We start from the raw sequence: 18252 nt of genomic DNA, 5'->3' as shown, positions 1-18252 counted from the left end.
AATAATACTGAAACTAACTCCTATACTGAAACACAGTGTAGGGTTGGAACGAATAATGCTGAAACTAACTCCTATACTGAAACACAGTGTAGGGGTGGAACGAATAATGCTGAAACTAACTCCTATACTGAAACAGTGTAGGAGTGGAACGAATAATGCTGAAACTAACTCTTATACTGAAACACAGTGTAGGGTTGGAACGAATAATGCTGATACTAACTCCTATACTGAAACACAGTGTAGGGGTGGAACGAACAATACGGACACTAACTCCTATACTGAAACAGTGTAGGGGTGGAACGAATAATGCTGAAACTAACTCCTATACTGAAACACAGTGTAGGGGTGGAACGAACAATACGGACACTAACTCCTATACTGAAACAGTGTAGGGTTGGAACGAATAATACTGAAACTAACTCCTATACTGAAACACAGTGTAGGGGTGGAACGAATAATGCTGAAACTAACTCCTATACTGAAACAGTGTAGGGTTGGAACGAATAATGCTGAAACTAACCCCTATACTGAAACAGTGTAGGGGTGGAACGAATAATACTGAAACTAACTCCTATACTGAAACAGTGTAGGGGTGGAACGAATAATGCTGAAACTAACTCCTATACTGAAACACAGTGTAGGGTTGGAACGAATAATGCTGAAACTAACTCCTATACTGAAACAGTGTAGGAGTGGAACGAATAATGCTGAAACTAACTCCTATACTGAAACGTAGTGTAGGGGTGGAACGAACAATACGGACACTAACTCCTATACTGAAACAGTGTAGGGGTGGAACGAATAATGCTGAAACTAACTCCTATACTGAAACACAGTGTAGGGGTGGAACGAACAATACGGACACTAACTCCTATACTGAAACAGTGTAGGGTTGGAACGAATAATACTGAAACTAACTCCTATACTGAAACACAGTGTAGGGGTGGCACGAATAATGCTGAAACTAACTCCTATACTGAAACAGTGTAGGGTTGGAACGAATAATGCTGAAACTAACCCCTATACTGAAACAGTGTAGGGGTGGAACGAATAATACTGAAACTAACTCCTATACTGAAACACAGTGTAGGGGTGGAACGAATAATGCTGATACTAACTCCTATACTGAAACACAGTGTAGGGGTGGAACGAATAATGCTGAAACTAACTCCTATACTGAAACGTAGTGTAGGGGTGGAACGAATAATGCTGAAACTAACTCCTATACTGAAACACAGTGTAGGGTTGGAACGAATAATGCTGATACTAACTCCTATACTGAAACACAGTGTAGGGGTGGAACGAATAATGCTGATACTAACTCCTATACTGAAACACAGTGTAGGGGTGGCACGAATAATGCTGAAACTAACTCCTATACTGAAACACAGTGTAGGGGTGGAACGAATAATGCTGAAACTAACTCCTATACTGAAACACAGTGTAGGGGGGGCACGAATAATACTGAAACTAAGTTTACTTTGACGGTCTCTTGTAGTGAGAAAAGTGTTTGTTACCATGTCTCTGTATGCACATAAGTGAAACAACGTTTTGTTTGTTTTTCTCCTCTTTTTTTTGGCTCGAACGTTTCCTTCCAAAATGCGTCTTGCATACATCGGGGTTGCTTCCTAACCCCGGAATGTACAGGTTTTAGTATTTACAATGTTGGTTAATAGGTTGTGTAAACTATAGGCATTTAAGTGTGATCGTTCAGTTTCATTACCGTGAAGATCTGCGTTAAAACTGCCTTCAGTAACCCATGTTCACAGCTGACGACGAGTAACGCCAGCTTATCTAATGCTCATGATGTTCATCACTGGACTGACTGGTTTACAGTCAGACGTCACATGTCTGCAATATTGCTGAGTTCGCCTGTTAAAAACTGAGAGACAGTAGAATTGCACAACCTATCAGCAATAATTTTCTGGTTAAATAATACTTTCTAGATTGTATGACAGGTTGTCACTTTAAAAGAGAGTATTTTTTAACTGCCCGCATATCTTGCGTTTCATAAGGAGAGAATTCTTTTTATCATAAGTGCAGTCTTGGAGCAAGGCTAATCTCTGAGCTGTATCCCATACTGTGGAGTATAGACGTCGAGCCATAGGATCTCCATGGAGACGCCCAAACCGACAACCAAAGGCATATTCGCGGTCCCTAAACCACACTATATTTTCTCCTGCCCAGCCATTTGTGCATTGTAGAAGCCCGAAATATAGCAAGTATATATTTCCTCAGGTGGATCTGCAACGTCACTTCTTTTCCCTTAAATATAATCCTATATTTCTATCACACCTGACACGTGATACTGATGTTGCTACAACACGATATGGAGGACGAAGACTTCTTCAAATTTTGTAAGACACTTTTATGATACAAAGGAATGGTTTCTTGTCATGCTCGATATTATATTACATAGGCGATGACAGGCCGAAAAATGCTCATATATCATACTACATTAGGAAAATAGTATTACTAAAAAGACCCTTCCATCTTGTCATTTAGATAATTATTAAATTTTGGTAACTTGACTATTTCAGTTTAATGCATGTAGCTTATACCATGTTATGTTTATGTAAAACAATATTTAATTAAACAACACCTTCGTTTAATTACATGCTGATGACCTTAACCTTCTTAATTTATAGCCTCGATCTCAGGACCGGAAGTGTACTATGGCGATGCGACACATACCTTAGCAAAATGACGTGAATTTATAATCTAAACTGTGTTAATTATGGATACTAAGCCAATTTACTCTCCTGATATATATTTGGGTAAGTTGATTCTACCACGTGTCATTCTTCAGACAGAATACGTGATAATATATCTGATCAGACATACATTGTGAATGATTTATAATGGATTTGACATTTGATTGTCTTGGCAAATGCTTGATATTTGATCGGTAGACTCTTAAAAACGCACCCGAGGAACGGTCACATTTAACAGGTGCAACGGCGGTTACCGTTTGAAGTGACCCACATAGATATCCTACAGTATTAGAAAATATCAAGCGAGTAGAACCTCTCGGAAGGTTGCAATGACGTTTAAGACAACTGTTGCATCAATAAAACAAGCATAAATGTCTGTTGATAATGGGGTGATTCACCTAATGATTATCAGATTACTAACTCATCCAGTACGTTGCTATTGTGGTAAATACTTGTGTATGGATTTCCTGTAGATTTTATGTGATTATGGTGAGAGGTGGTGTCCAATTTACTGTCATGGATTTTTATTCTGTATTATGAATCTTCATTCTAGTTCTTTCTAATTCATTTGTATCTATGATTATTATTGTCAGGTATATTTATATAAGATTGGGCTTAATACCATGGTTTCATTCCCATTTCTGGAAACTACTTTGGCTTCTCACAGTTATGTTACTTAGTTTCATGGAAAGAAGCTGTGTTTCTTTCTACAAAGGCTGTCAATAAGATAGTAAATAATTAAGAAATACAGTTCGTTCTACCACCATGTATAGTTTAATAAAGTACACTTTCGCCCAGAACTATTATTGTTAAACATTATAATGTTTAACATTATAATAGTTCAGGGTGAAAGTGTGCTTTATTACACTTTACATGGTGGTAGGGCGAACTGTATTTCTTTCCTAGGATGCCGTATTCAATAACTTCTAAGCCTAATTTCGATTAATCTATGGCAGAAAACAAACGACGGTGTCTGTGACCTAAATTAAGAATCCTCGCACAGGGCTAACTGAAGCATTGTTCTTTTGACGTGTCAGCCCCCTACGTTAAGACAAAGGTTACTAGAAAGACAAATGATGAACAGTTTGGTGATGGTTTGGTGATGGTTAAATATCTTCTCTAGATCATTTTAATTACATCCGTGATTCTCTTAAACCATACAAGGCAATATAACCGCCTCATTTCTACTATCAATGAAAGTTTACATCAGTACATTCAGAGGAAGCTGACAAGTCAAGCGACATTCCACGATTGCATTGTGGGAATGTAAGCATTGCCAATATTAACATGTCTCTGTAAGATTTTGAGTCGAACTATGAGACATTTTATCCGTCGGAAAACATAAACATAATGTTTCCACAGTGATGTTGGCTGTGTGGTGCAACTGCCAACCAAGAAACGGGATGCGATGAAGTAGTTTATTGTGGAAGGCTGTATGCGGCGAAGGCAGCTGACATCCATCGTGACGTCGGTTACATGGTGATGTAATGCAAAAAAGTTTGATTACGAGGGGGCAGACTGGAATGGCGCAGTGATCTCAACACATTGTGACGTAATGCAAAAAGTGCACATTATTGTCTGATAAAGTATTTTCAGCGCCTTTCATCTTTGGCCAAAGCATCTTAGAAATGCTGTTAAAATGCTGAACAGTGTTTGAAATGAACCAGCTTTGGTACAACAATTATTTGATGTCTGTTCATTAACACATGTCAGTGAGTTTACAACAAGCATTAATTGGGTCAATATGTTCTGTCTGTGATGCAGCAATAAATTATTACCCTTTGACAGACCCATACCTAATCAACTGTGGAGTAATTATGGTCCATGAACAGTTAATCACAATGATTGCTAATTAGTTTTCTTAATTATCTCATCGGTCTACTCCCATTTGTGAGACTCCCATTTGAGAGACAGTAGAGTGTGTAATTAGCAAAGAAAACACACCTTACTCCCTAGTTAGCTAGGGAATGGATTAAGCCTAGCTAATTAGGGTTTAGCTGTGTAACTGAACCTTGTGAACAGAACAGACGTTTATTCTAAAAAATCACATAATTTATCGTGAGACAGAGAACATACAACATATTGATAGATATTAAAACATGGAACAAGTCCAGTGTTGGTAATTTTGTTATTTGGGTTAAGTGGTGAATAATCGCATTTCGTCAGATAAACATTGTTTGAATTATTAGGAGGTTTGCAGAAATTTGGAAAGAAATTGATGTCTAGGGGCATTTGGTGGTGGACAGCATAATAATGCAGATCTGTTACATCTGTCAATTCTGTAACAATGTCCTTCTTCAAGGGTAACCTGTGATTTGAAGTTATAAATTTACCTAACCAGAGTCCATAGTAATGAGGTAAATGTAACAAACAAGCCTCTAATATATGAATGCTTATCCTTAATAATATAGTAATAACCTTTAACTGCTTAAACTGATCAATAAGATTGAATTGTACAGCATTTGTAAGGCAAAAAATGCTAGGTACAGACTGGGTGAGCGAAATACAATACTACCCAGTATCCTGTGGGATACAATGCATTTGACACTGATGACAATGGAAAATCAAAATCAGCATTTGAAGAGTATAAATTGTACATAACATGGTATTTGATTTGCCATTGCAACATAACACTTTAGCCCATTTTGATACTATTCTTCCTTTTATGCATATTCTGATGGGTTTTTTACCAAATTCTCTGTAAATCTTAAATCTAATTGCAATAACCATATAAGTTATATAAATGTATTTATAAACTTTGATTGTTCTTTTCAATCACTATGGCGAACCTTCAGCAAGTACTAGTGTTGACCAGGCCTCTCAGTATCTTTGATAATCTTTTTCATTATTTCTGTATTTATTGATGCTCTTTATTGCAAACAATAAATGCTCTTCAACGAACAACAGTCTAAGCAAACTTAGCCCCAGTGTTATTTGTTACATTCCTAGATTGGCTCTAACAAAACCTAGTAGTCTTCAGCAACAGGGCTGTTTCCACTTTCATTGTAAGGAAGGGGAAGCACCACCTATGTGCACTCAACCACAGATTAATGTGTCTCACAAATGGGAGTTCTCACAAGTGGGAGGACTCCATCTCATCAACCATAAACCATACCAGACACCATACTAGTGTACATCAGTACATCAATCAGTGTGCCATGTTTACAGATGTAGATTAGTGGACTGTGGCATTTGACACCACTTGAGGAGGGACTGATATGAAGTCTGCTAAATTACTGCAAAGAACCTAGCAGAGTTGGCTTGAAATCCCGGGTTTGCACTTCACTAAGAAAGTGTAGCCCCAAATGTAACATTTGCTGTGAGGTAACTTTGCTGTACTCTATGTCATTTTTGTTGAATTACAATGAATATGTAACTGTTTGTATCCTGTTAATGATGAGAACGTATGAATTCTCTGAGGTCACGCCAAGAACCTCAGTTTAGTTTTGGCATATAAAGGTTACATTTCATTCATGTCTTACATCCATTTACTGTATCAACACTCTCATTGACTTCAGTAAACATATATAAATCAAGGTGTAGTTAATACACCCAGTAAAGGAACTGGGCAGGTTATGGATGTAGGTATATGTATGATTACCTTGACTTGGAATATATCATGTTCCATCTTGAGATGTTTTCTAATATTTAATGGTTCATTTCATTATTATTGTAAATGTTTTGTGCCTTTATATCAGCACTTAGACTTAGGGGTCCGAAGTTCAAAGTATGAAAGTTCTTGTGGCACAGTTGAAAAATTGCAACAGCACAGGCAAAATAAATATTTGGTTCCTGAGCGAGATATTTTGAAAACATGTTGATTTATATGAAGTTGAAATAGGTTTGTGCACAAGTTCAGCATCCTGTCAAGTGGGTAAACATGAGAAATAAATATATGACTTCATGGATGCCATGATTGATTATATGTGTTATTTTGACAGTCAGAAACTGAAGAAAAATGACATTATCAACCTCAGTGGAAATGAATGGGACAAATCTTTATGTAATTATCTTGCTAATGTTGAAATGACATCTGTGAAAAAGACTGACCAGATATTGTTCATGTTGTTTCATACACACATAATGAGGACTCCATAACATATTTAACATATACAGGCATTTCTTTGCCTGTGTGGATTGTGTGGATTATCAGTCTGTAGTTTGCCGTATGGATATGATTCCAGTCAAGATCTTGAATTTACATTTCTTTGTGTAAACCTGCATCTATCATCAGTCTTGAGTCAGTCTGTGTACTCAAAGTTTTCATCATATTAACCTGCTAGAAGAGTTGAGTAATAACATGGCTGTTTTGCAAATTGCCTGCAGTCATGTTCATTGTGATTATGTAACCGTCTTCTAATTCCAGGAGTTTGCCGGGCAAATTGAAATTATGTTCTCTTGTCCTTGAGCAAGTGTGCTGCTACTGATCCACTTATACAGTTGCTGTTAGTGTTGTTAATGGCACTGTCTTTACCTCAGTCACTGAGTGACTTGGTCTAAATGTTGAGGTTTTTTACCACAGTTACTGAGAATTTTAATTCCACAGAGAGAATTCATTATAGTAGTATGTATAACATAAGTTGGTATCTTGGTTTGGTATTAAACATAATAAATATTATCAGTCAATCGTTGTTGTCATCTAAAAGTCTAACGTCATCATTTTCAAGTCAGTACATTTGCAATACTGTTTGTTCTGTTCCAGGACTCTGTTCCTAAAAATGATCGTAGCGCTAGGATGGACTTATGGCTGTCGTAGCACTACAATCACTTTGAGGAATGAAGCCAGTAACTTGTGTAATCTTTGTTATGCATGTGAAAATTGAAATGCATCACAAATTATCTCTGAAGATAGACTCTACCCAGACTACACTGATGACTACTACCAGCAAAATATATTAGATTGCAACCTCCGAAATTTGATGTTTTCACTCCACTAATAATCTGGACTGCATAACTGATGAATCCAGCCCTTTATGGAAGTGGCATTCCAAATATCTAAAAGTCAAGTAATTGCTAAATTTGGTATCATTTTGTAGAAAATTTGTCCTGAATCTAACAATGTGATAGAAATAGCACGTTACCACAGCATTTGTTTGACAAGTGGTGCCCCTTTGTGGCACCTCTGTAAAGAGTAACATGTCAATTAAGGTTGTCTTAAGGGTAAATTGTTTGCTTTCACTATTCAATATGTGTGTGTTTTTTAAATGATATTACATTATGGATATGAAAGAAAACAGGAAAATCATTTTTCAGCTCAGAATGTAGGATTTGACACTTCAATAACTTCTAGAAATTAAAAAAATATTGATGAATCAGTGAAGAAAAGATTTTTATAATGACAAGATTTTTTATGAAGTGAAATTTCATATAGTAAATTCACAATAGATTAAAGGTCACATGCAACCAAAAAATCAAACATAATTAAAACACATTTATCACTTATTCATGACATATAATATACATTGCTGCTTTTAAAAAAAACAAAAAAAAATTATAAGCGTACAATCGCGATTCAAAAGTGCAATATTTTGTACTTGGGCTTACTTCCCCCGAAACGAAGCCCTCGGGAGACCGAACCCAGTCATAGCGAGTGGATATGCACTCAAGTGTAACGACGGCTTCCGATTGGCTGTTTCATTTGCTGATATGCTGAGGGTTCATTGTGTGTACAGAAAGATGACCAGTTTGATGGGCATTATAGTATAGCCAGTCACAGGAAAGTAAGATTCTGTATGGAAACAACTTCTTTATGTGTACTTGATACGTCGTTTCAGTATGGATTCATATACTGTTGTCAAACAAAATCATATACACGAAAAGAAGTCGTTATCCATGAAGAATGTATATAGAGATGTTGGGTTTTGAAAATACATGTTCTCTGAATTTGCACTCGATCCAATCAAAAATCATGTCAGTAGAGATGGTAAACTACTGCGTGACTGTAATCTGTCATTCGTCCAAGTACAAAGCAGGACTTGAAACTGACAGGAGTTTGCACCAGTTTCCGTCAGATCCAGTCATCCGAAAAAAATGAATGTAGTATGTTTACAACCCATAGACATAAAAACATGTCATGTGTATCACACGTACCTAATTACATAATGTGGCAGACACGGGACTCGGGTGCACGAGTCTTAAATCAACTTGTTTTCTTTATGTCGTATAGTCTGATAGGTGTTAAGTTCAAATTGCACGTGGTCAATGATTGAAGCTGTTTATTGCATGTTGTCTTTAGCAGACAGGCAGGCAGACACATAGGTGTGAATAAACCAGACACTGAGCTTTCTCTGTGACAGAGACTGCTTATCACAAGTTTTTTTACGTAATGAGTAGATTATGTACTTGTTTGTGTACACAACCAAGATTAGACTACTGCTCACAACCTCAGACGCTGGGCATGCATACTGTTTCAAGCTCCGCGAACCTATTCACTGCGCATGCGTCACAGCTGTTGAAACCAGTTTTCCCCCCAGCGCTGGGGGGAATTTAGTGAAACGTTTGAACTCCGATTTTGCGGGCTTTTTTTTCATCTCGTTTTTTTTAACTTTATAGGTTGAATTGGCATTTTTTATGATTTGTTTCGGTAAATGCATACCGAAAGGTACCAGAATCTGCAAAGTTGTGTTTTACGTTGCATGTGACCTTTAATATTAAAAAATAAATGAAAAATATGTTACCAGAGGGTATCAACATTATCTCAGTTAATACAACATCCCAAAATTAAATTTGAAAAGGGGAAATAAATATGATTAGAAAGCAAGATAAACATAAATAACTGTGTCACATATATATACACATGCTCCTACTGTCACACCCCATCGCATACAATACGCACACAAACCACAGTATCCAACCTCTTGAAATAAGCAGCCAGCTTAGATCGAGACAGCACAACTAGTGAACAGAATCAGTGAATGTCAGCCCAGCGTTAGGTTGTTTTCAGTGAAAGTAAACATTGTAAATGTAATTATATTAATTCTGATATCAAAGTAATAGTTGTTTTTCTATACAAGGCCCATAATACAAAAATTTACTGGGTACAAGCCCTGCATCATGAATATTCAATGAATTCAAAGTTATGATTGTATTAAACCACATGAAAAACAGTTATGCTGTTTTGAGGGTTGTTACGATAATTTTAAAGTTTAAAATAAACTTTAATTTAGTATTCGTTAGTCAGTAGTTGATTGAGCAATAAATGAGTAGCAAGCTTTCATAATGTCCTTTCAGCATGGTCAGTATAATTCAGTATCACTCCAAAAAAGCAGGGCATGTTGAAAAACACGATTGATAAAATGCAAATGATGGAGCCAAGGAGGAAACAGATGAGGAAGAGAAATGAAGGGAAAATGTGACAATTTATTCCATTCCTTTGGAAATGTTTCATCTGTATGGATACATATTGCTATTTCTCGTAAAATATGCCCTTCTGTTTTTGGATGGTATATATACACTGTAGTGTTTGGAACTGTTTATCAATCTTGGTTCAGGATTATGCAAAAAGAAAGAATATCTGCTTGACATAAAATAGCAGTCAGTTAGACAGAAGTTATGACTTAAAGTATTTCAGATCACTGATATGATATATGGTCTCAGGCTGTTATGGCTAAAATTCACGATTTGTAATAATATTCCATAACAATTACACATGACATATTACCTATTCTATTCTGTGCTCTCTCTGAAATGGCTCCAGGGATAAGATCTTTTAATCAGCTTCAATTTGATGCTTATGATATTGATCTGTTTTAGCTGCTGCACGTGTCATTTTGTACTGTTTTATATCATATTGATGTGCTTGTTTTCTGCATTATTTTGTGAGTTTATTCAGGAGGTAGTTTCAGGGGGTAGTGTGATCAGATTCAAGCCAGTTGCCAACAAGAATATCATGTTTTCATTGTATGCATGGTATGCAATATGATGTATTCTTTGTGAACATTACAGGAGTCTGAAGCATGCTATATTATGTGCTTGGTTCCTTGGGTTTGACAGCTGCTGTCAAACAACCTGTTAGATTGTTTAGGTGTTTCTTTTGAGAACCATATCACATGAAACTGTTGATGCAGCCACGACAGAGGAATGAGACATTATTCAAAAACCATATCCAGTTTTTGGCATCTGTACTTTGTGAGGTCAGTTCCATGTTTTTTTGCTGCTTCTATGTGCCAGAGATTGAGAGGATGCAAATTCCTACATCCTGTATGCATCAAAATTGACAATGGGTGCAATGAAATAGACTAGTGCATCCACAAGGACGCAGGAAAATCCAGGTACTTTATTTTATCATGTTGATCAAGTAAGAATAAGCTATCACTGAGTCTGCTACTAGAAGTGTTATGATGTCAATTTGCAGCTCAATTACTGTGATGATCATGAAACACAATACAATAACAGTGACTGAATTGCAACAATAGTATAACATAGTATTAATGATATTGAAGTGCTTGGGACTCCTATTTTATAGTCCAGGACGCCTGAAAATTAAGAGTATGTGTCCTAGGGACACTCAAATAGGACTCAAAGTAAATCCCAGTATGCAGGTTGACTCAAGCTCAAACCAAGTCTAGTTTACTGCATCTCTGCTCTGAGTACAAGAGCTCAGAAACCATGGATAGCTTATGGCATGCGTGCGTTGAGAACTAGAGCTCGGAAGGCATGGCCAGTCTGTGCATCTGTGCTTTTTATAAGAACATGGAGAGCAGAAGTTGAAATAAAGCTAACTAGGTAATTAATATATAAAAAATATTGTTCATGAAGGTGATTACTTATAATGATGCCAATTATTTCCAATCAGTGGAAAGTCTATGGCAACAGACTGCAACGTAAATCAGTAGCCAGGAGCCTGGTATGGTATTGTACAAATCAGTTCATCTGGTAAGCACAGCTAAAAGTTGCACATATGATGTCATGAAAATCTAGTTTAGCCGAATAGATTGAAATACTTGTGAGTGAGTGAGTTAGTAGTTATCATCAGACTGGCAATATTCCAGCCTTTTTGTGACGATAACAATTTATTATTATGTTAAAAATGCAACAAGAAATGAAAAGTCTTTTGTCGAAGAATAGTATAACATGAAGTAAAACTAGCATGCTATGAAATATTTGTGAGACACTCATCACCCACATATTTTTAAATGAGCAGTGAGTTACAACTAACTGTCACAAATTAGACTTAGTCTTTTTGCTTATTCAGCATTATCCTGTGGTCACCTTGACCCTGGTCCTTCAGTATGTTTCATTATGAAGCACACATTGACATTCACATCTTGTGTATGAGTGGTGGCCAGCCTTACCAGAACAGTTTTATCCTTTCAGAGATGGTTATCTCCAACGCTAATCAGATTAATCTAAACTAGTTACTGTTATGTCAAAATAGCAGATTCTTAATATTTTGTAGGAACAGATGATTGTCTGGGCCAACAAGATATTGATTGCTTCTCACATCATTCTGCATTAAAATAAGGTAAACTATCTGCGAAAATAACCTTGGAGAGATGCCGTGATCATGGTGTGGTAGTTCCTGGTCTTCTTGTATGAGAGTTCTTCAAGTGGTGTAACCACTCGAGACGTGCATGCGGTGTCACTCTGATGTCTGTGGATGAATATTTCATGACATACACAAGTAGCATTGTTTATGGAACCCAGATCAGGCAAGTTAGTCTTATTTGCTTGCACAGTTATGTCTATTGTATGTCTTAGAGTCTATTTTGGTTTCTTAAAGTTGTAAAGTTTCCATTGTGAACAGGATGGTCTCTTCCTTGACCATATTAACTTCATCGGATTATCATGCTATATCATTATTATCACACTTAGTGTCTTTGTACTCTTGTTCATCATGTTCATGGGGTGGTTGGTTAGCCTAGTGGTTAGAGCGTTGATTTGTCACACCGAAGACCTGGGTTTGAATCCCCACTTGGGTACAATGTATGAAGCCCATTTCTGGTGTCTCTCACTGTGATGTTGCTGAAATATTGCTAAAAGCAGTGTAAAACAATACTCACTCACTTATATTCATTGCCATCCCCTATGACAAGTGGACATCAGTAGTTGTGACAGGACCAGACATTCTAGCAATTATCATCAGGATTTTAGGTAGTTCAGATCTGCCACGTCTCAGAGCTTAGAACCCAAATGTATTTGGTCAACTTATCGCCCACTATTATTTTCAAGGATCGTAACAGGAAATAAGATGGTCTTTTAATGTACTTTCGTTTGTTAAAAGCAACATATAACAATATTCCACCCCTGTCTGTAAATGATCAAGTCTGGATCAGACAATGCAGTGACTGACATCTAGAGATGGACGGTAAACCATGGTTGTTTCCATGAGCTGATATCTACAGTAGAAGGTCGCAGAAAACCAAGGTTTTTCGATCCAAAATTTTCTCATCTCAAAGATATTTGTTAGCAAATTTTGTGACTTCGCAAGTTTTTCTTTATATGGTTTCTTTAGAATGCTGATATCCAGTGTAGATAGAATGAAGAAAATACTTGAACGAAACGTACTGGCAATGCACTAACTGATGTCTGCTTGATAGGCTAATGATAGCCCAATTACCCAGATGGTGATTTTAATATGTGAATGGTTTAATGAAGCATATTGCTATATACCAAATAAAAAGGTGAAAGTTTAAATATGGCCAAATATTTGACTCAAAATGAGATCTTATGGAAAAATAGATGGTAGTAAGTTAGTAGTTTCTGCAGCACAGTATATTAGTGATTGCAGTTGGTTTTGTACAAGTGCGTGCAGAAATAAAAATGATAAATATGTAGTCCAAATCTTTTGCCCGTGAATATTATTTTCAGTGATTTAATCATTTTTTTGCATGAAAAATGCATATTTCTGTGTCAACACAAACACTGTATATTGTGGTAAATACTGTGATACTTGAACTAAAACCTTGGCATACCATGGAATTAAAATTTTCATGATACCCTACCCTACTGACATTATATGCTTTGATCTGTGCACCTGAGATATGATGACGTGTCAAGCAATATCGAGTCTACTCCCATATGATGAACATTGTTTGCTGAAGAACAGATCTAACCAATATCTTCATGTGTTCCAATGTACTGGATTTGTATCATCTGTAAGATTTGATAACTATGTTAATTATGGGAGCTTTATATGTTTTTTATGAATTACCATGATTATTGTTTTTCCTTTCTGAGCTGGGTTAGATGACGAGGCATGTAAGTCAACATGGTCATTGGGTCCTTGTTATAACCTGAATATTAATGTATGTGCATAAAGTGGAAATGTCCCTTGATTCAAACAGTACATTAACAACCCCCACTGGTTTTAGAACCCCTTTGTTTTTGATGCTGACGGCGTCAAAGAGACATGACTACATATCCATGTTTTGTTAATTTGTTTACACGGGTGATTTCTCAGGGAATGATACTACTGGGGTTCAAAGTGTTTTCTACATGCCTTGTGCTAATCACGGCAATGATATATGTTAGTGAAAGTGGGGATAATCCACCATAATTTGAACTACACTTGCTGGAACAGTATTTCTTTGTCAAGAACATCAGTGTTAGGCCCCATTTAATGAAGCTGCATATGATGACACAAGTGATATTTATCCATATGCCTTAATGAAGAAGCTGTTTGATTTGATACTTCAAGTATTGATGCAATGCTGTTATTCCACTTGGCTAGTCAACTGTATGGAGCATGATGGAGACATGGCAGAGATGGTGGTGAAATTCTCGAATGGGTTTGGTTAGTATTGAATGGATCATTAATATATTATGAAAGGATTTTGTCAGTCATGCTCACATGCTCTTTTACTTTTGAATAAAGAAGACGTATTAGAACTGAAATTCGTAAATAGACCCAATTTGTCGCTGATTGAATTCTTTGGTTAAGCGTGTTCAAATTTGATAAGACATCATTGATTCTTATAGCCTCTTTTGATTTGAGGAACTGTTGGCCATGATGACATGCTGTATATTTGACAAAAAGTTATTTTTGAAAAAATCCACAAGGTTTCATGAGTTCGTGAGTGGATGAATTATGTTTTCACACTGCTTTCAGCAATATTCGAGCAAAATTATGGCAGAGACACCAGATTCGAGCTTCACTCATTGTACCCGTGTAGGGAATCAAACTTGGGTCTTCAGTGTGACAAGCGGATGCTTTAACCTTTAGACTTCCACACCACCCTCATGTTGTAAAGGGAAAAAAGACCAGCAAACAAATACTTCTAATTATTCAGTTTTCATCATAAATTAATGGAGAAAAACAATACCTGCTGTCAGGAGACAGAGTGACACACCTAAAAGGTAGGTGGGATACCAGCTTACATAGCACCCTTGTCAATAATGGGTGTGACCACCATTTGCCTTGATGCATGCGGTACATTGATGCGTCATTGAAGGCACCAGATGAATGAAAACAGTTAGAGGTATTGTGTTCCAGATGTCAGCCAAAGATAAACCCATCAGAACTGACATCACTGGCTGGCTCTGGTCCTGGCCCTGGTCCTGGTTCTGTTGTAGGTATCTCAAACAAGTCCTATGGAAGAGAATGTGATGTTCTCTCCTTGCTTTTGTGCAAGGTAGTTCATGATGTTGATGTCTCAGTCTTGTCCTCAGAATCTCATATGATGTCTACACTAAGACAGGTGTGTGGAAGGAAAAGTACGCATATCCCTTGAGGCTTCAGCCAGATACTATGCTCCACAATGACATCCAATTCAGCCTCTAATTGTTCTCAACCCAAGATGTTTCTGAGCTGTTAGTGTGCCAGTTTTGTATCTATTACATAAATGCACAAACTGAATATGGTTGTCTTGTTCTAGTGTTATGAATTTTGTCGTCCTCTAAGAAGCTTCTCCAAAGAAGTGATATTAATAGGCAACATAGCTATTTGAAGCATCCTGATCGAGCATTGATGATTTTCAGTCAGACATATATTGTGATTATTATTTTCACATTTCACAAAAAATATTTTTATATACAACATTAAACCCAGCTCACAGTTTTTTACCATTGCTGAGTGCGGCGTAAAACTAAACTCACTCACTCACTCACAGTTTTTTACCATGATTGCCCAGCAGAATCTTCAATATTCACACGTCTATAGACTAAGGTAAATCCCTGTTGGACACGTACTGACTTGTCTCAATGGGGACTTTTGATCATTGTAAGGTCAAATAGTGCTTTTCCATTAATACTTAAAGAAAATATGATGAAACATTAGTGTGATTACTTGAAAGTGAATTGTAAACAGCTTTTATTATTCTTAGGTATCCGCCTTATCTTGATATGAAGTATCAGAACCATGGAAACATGCTTAAGTTCTCTTATGGACGATTAGTTCAAATCTGAATCCACATTGAGGCATGCATCTGTAGCCCTGCTTCAGTCATGTTTCATTCTTAGATGACTTCATGGTCGTGAAATGTTTACTTGAACGAATATCTACCCTGGCTTCATCAATAGCAACATCTAACTGTGGCTGAACATTCCCAGCTTTAAGCCTGTCTCAGACAACCTGATTTAGGCGATATTTATTTGACATTTCCCAACTTGGTGGTCATTTCAGCCAAAACGAAAATAGCTGAAATGTTAGACTTCTTTTTGCAAGGGTTTCTTGACCAGTATCTCATATAAACATGATTAGAGGCATTGGCAAATTAACCTAGCTATAGTAACCATTGGTAACAGTTTCCTTTTGGTGAATATTATATATCTGTGCAGTTGAAATAGTATTAATTGTACCATATGAAGGTCAGTAGCATCAGTGAGAGCGTCAGGAAGTGTATCAGTTTGGGGGCTGTGGACTTTGGTGACCAGTTTGTTCATTCTTCTATTGTTTCACATCCTGATGATAAGTTTCCAGAGTTACTGGAATTGCTATCATCCTTCACTATGGAGTAGGAGAGGGATATAGTTTTTAGCCTCTTCCATTTCGCCATCCTACTGAGATGAAAGGAGACAGATGTCTTAAAAAAAACCCATTATAGATAGGGAAACCAAATGAGGTATTTATTTTCAATTGCATAGGGAGTTTGAAAACGGAAACTGTGTTATGATTCTTTACAGAGTTAAGGCCCTTGTCATGCGTTTGTCGACTTAGTGTACGGTAACCCCAATGGGAACAAATTTGCTCAGTAACCATTATAGATAAGGAAACAAAATGTGGTTAGTGTTAGAACAATAGTGTGACAGGTGATGTTGATGACCCTGTTTCTTTGTTTTTGATGGCGTTTGAAAAATTGTCTATCACACCATAGTGTGTTTATAAAACATATGACTGGTTCCTTTGATCCCTATCGCAAAAGAGTTAGCTGTTTGTTGTACTATTAAAATCTAGGGAGCCATAAGTCTTTGCCATTTCACATAAGCATGATCATGTTTAATTTTGAATGCTGATACTGTGGCAATGTTTGGAAGAAAATTGTTTTGCACCATAGTAACATTAAAGAATTCCAGTTAGGGATAAGCAGATATATTTAATACTGCATGTTTAATTACTGGGAGTCATGAGTTAGCCAAGTGGTTAAAGTGCTCGCTTATCACACAGAAGACCTGGGTTTGATTCCCCACATGATTAGAATGTGTGAAGCCTATTTCTGGTGTCTCCCGCTTTGATTTTGTTGGAATATTGCTAAAAGTGGCCTAAAACCCATCCTCGATATCTCCAGGGTATATGTTCCGATAAGTCTCCACTATACCCTGGACGCATCTACGGCTCTGCCCGATAAATTTATTACCTCCCTTTGCTGGCTCTGCCTTCTCACAGTAGCCAATCAGCTAGGCCGCCATTATAAAAAGCTTGCCAGTGTCAACAAAGGCAGCGGTCGCAACTGCGAAGGTTTGTTCGCAGTGCGTCCCACATTTTAGAGAAATCATACAAACAAACTGACAGGTCCGAAACTTTAAAACAACATATGCAAGAATGCCTTCTACCTCTTCCAGAGAACCTCTGCATGGTTTCTGTTGCCAAGTATAATCAGTTAAATAATTCAAAAACGAAAATAAGTTGTGATTGGTTCGCTCAACTTCCCAGCGTGGACACCTGACTGGATCAAAAGACAGTCAAGGGAGGTAATAGATTTATCGAGCAGAGCCGTAGATGCATCCAGGGTATAGTGGAGACTTATCGGAACGTTTACCCTGGAGATATCGAGGATGCGTAAAACCATACTCTGTCATTTAATTACTTTTTTGTTTGGCCTGGATGCACATGATTTTACGCAGTGTCTGCAGTGTGCCAAAAGCTTTTGTGCCTATGAGCATGACAAGTTTGAATTAGTCTTTTTATGTCATATCTTTAGATTTTAGTGTTGATGTATGAACAAGGGATCTTATCAGACAGGATGACATTATTCTACGCTCTGGCGTCAGACATGTGGCTAAAGGTGCCAAGTATAATTAATCTTTCTCACATATTCCTATTATTTGAACTTGAAAGCCTGCCATGAGTCTGGTACTTCTATGAAAGGCAAATAAAGTGTGCAGTATCAGCTTGATCATCGCTTGATTATAAGGTGCTTCGTCAAACAATCCATTTGTATTA

The 18252-nt window shown here is 37.0% G+C and overlaps 1 protein-coding gene across 1 annotated transcript in view; it reads left to right on the top strand.

The window, feature by feature from the left end:
* Positions 1 to 2646: 2646 nt before the first annotated feature.
* LOC137293576 (uncharacterized) overlaps positions 2647 to 18252 on the top strand; it is a 34416-nt gene continuing 18810 nt past the window's right edge. Inside the window, exon 1 of the mRNA XM_067824211.1 lies at positions 2647 to 2777. The gene's annotated coding sequence lies outside the window, so the exon portion shown is untranslated. The remainder of the gene's footprint in view (positions 2778 to 18252) is intronic.

Source organism: Haliotis asinina, chromosome 8 (genome assembly GCF_037392515.1).
Source record: "Haliotis asinina isolate JCU_RB_2024 chromosome 8, JCU_Hal_asi_v2, whole genome shotgun sequence".
Classification (NCBI taxonomy): Eukaryota; Metazoa; Mollusca; class Gastropoda; order Lepetellida; family Haliotidae; genus Haliotis; species Haliotis asinina.
This window is presented reverse-complemented; position numbering and strand designations above follow the sequence as displayed.